Source organism: Phoca vitulina, unplaced genomic scaffold (assembly GCF_004348235.1).
Source record: "Phoca vitulina isolate PV1807 unplaced genomic scaffold, GSC_HSeal_1.0 scaffold48, whole genome shotgun sequence".
In the NCBI taxonomy this organism is placed as follows: domain Eukaryota; kingdom Metazoa; phylum Chordata; class Mammalia; order Carnivora; family Phocidae; genus Phoca; species Phoca vitulina.
Genome location: NW_022589751.1, coordinates 12,477,967 through 12,480,136, shown reverse-complemented (window position 1 = coordinate 12,480,136; position 2,170 = coordinate 12,477,967). Strand labels below are relative to the sequence as shown.

The following is a 2,170-nucleotide window of genomic DNA, read 5'->3' as shown; positions in this document are numbered from 1 at the left end:
CAGGCAGATTCTTTCCCAAGCAAATCACAAATTTTCAAGGGACAGTCTTTTCCTCTGAAACTAAAATGTCAAGTGTATTCCAGGATATTTTATAAAGTGATAGGCTGTCCTTCCTTGTCCTTATTTCCTTCCTTCTTTATGTATTGTGGCAAACTCTGCTGAGAAACGCTGAGCTACAAAAAAGCACTTCAACACTTAGCATTTAAATGAGGACTCTAACTGGGAATAAGCTGTATTCTTTCTCTGTTCTGTGGCCTCTAAGCAAAAGCTGCTAAGGAACAGCCCAAGCCACTGTTCCCAGAAAGCCTGGGATTACAGGAACCTCTTCCAGGATCATTATGGAGGCAGAGAATTTTGTTTTGTTTGTTGATTTTGTTACCTTTGTCCCTGTAGTATAGGCTTTAGAAAATATTCATGTTCTCAACTGCACTGATGAATACAATACCAGTTTAGTTCAGGATCAAGAAGGTAGATGTATATGGTAACTCTAAGAATTATCCTACAGAACAACTAGATGAACAGTTCAAGGTGAGAAAATTGACAAGTTTTGGCACTTTAGTATCATTTTTTACTATTTAATGGAACTGAATCTAAATAGATGGTAAAAATGTTCTGTCCTCAATCCAATCCAACTATCTACTTCTCTTGCCTTTGCTAATCAGCCACAGCTCAAACAGAAATAAACTCAAATATGTATTTGAATGAATTTTCTCTTTTTACCAATTTTTATTCTTGATTTTTCTCCCCAAGGGCAGTTGGTCATATCTGTATGTTCTCCAAGATTCACTCTAGTCACTGACTCTAGATCTCTCAGATGCAGGATAGGAGACTTTTTTTCCTATTGCTCTTCTTCCAATTTTGAACCATGGTAGTATTTAGAAGATTTAGACAAAGAGATATATGCAGTTGAAAATGTGACAGAAGTATAGAGGACGCAAGATAAGCTAGTGGTTGATAACTATTGAAGCAGAGTTTGGGTGGTTCATTAGATACTGTTCTCTCTCTCTTTGTTGAAAAAATGAAATTTTCCATAACATAAAATTAAACAATACACTACTTCTGAACCAATAATTTATGCAGTGTAGGCTCCACCAGACACCTTGGATTAACATGAAGAAATGTCAGACAGGATAATATGGTTCACTATTTATTATCCTGGCTCCTGGTGTGGAATGGAATCTTTCAAGTCAGGTACGGTGAGCCTGAAGAGCTTGAGTAAAGGAAAAGGACTGAGATTTATGGCAGCAAAAGAGAATTAGTTTTGAATGAAGAGGAAATCTCTCATAAGGCAGAATATTTAAGCTTGGCCTATAAAGCCTAAGAATTTCATCTATGGAGTTGTACAGAAAGACTGAACTACTGGCCCACTTACAGGGCCTCATGGAGATGACTGGAACACAGCCTCATACTGTGCTGGTTCCAGAGGATGCTGAAGTTGGGGAAACAACCAAAAGTGAATTTGGACTGGTTAGGTAATGGTGAATTTAAGTGATCCCCTTATGGTCTGATTGCTCTTGGCTTAGAGATAACTCTGACCTAAGAAGCATACAGAGATTTTTAAAAAAAAAAAAAAAAGAAAAAAAGAAGCATACAGAGAAATGATATGATCAATAACCAGAGCCTACAATAAAGATTGAGAAAAACAAGCCATAAAAGTTTGGCTTATAATGAGACTAGAGAATCTGTCCAAAGTGAATGGTGGTTTCTTTTGAGAGGCCTCTGAGTGTAGATATATTTCAATGGGAGGCAATGGGGAATGTTATTTATGTGAACCGAGCTCAGTTTCCCCCAGGCTAGTCTTTTACTTAGGATAAAAAATCTGCTTTCTGCAAAGTGAGGGTTTATCCTAAGAAAAATTATATTGATCTCTCTCTCCTAGCCCTATGAATTCTCCTCTGCCTTTCTGATGGAGATAGAACAGAGTTCTTTCCTTCTTTTTCTTTCTTTCTTTTTAAAGATTTTATTTATTTATTTGAGAGAGAGAGAGAGCATAGAGGGAGAGGGAGAAGCAGACTCCCTGCTGAGCAGAGAACCCAATGCGGGGCTCAGGACCCTGAGATCATGACCTGAGCCAAAGGCAGACGCCCAACCGACTGAGCCACTCAGGTGCCCCTCTTTCTTTCTTTCTTCCTTCCTTCCTTCCTTCCTTCCTTCCTTCCTTCCTTCCTTC

The 2,170-nt window shown here is 38.4% G+C and overlaps 1 pseudogene; it reads left to right on the top strand.

Moving 5' to 3' along the window:
• Positions 1-1,380: 1,380 nt before the first annotated feature.
• The window catches only part of LOC116649492, a 35,608-nt pseudogene continuing 34,818 nt past the window's right edge, over positions 1,381-2,170 (top strand).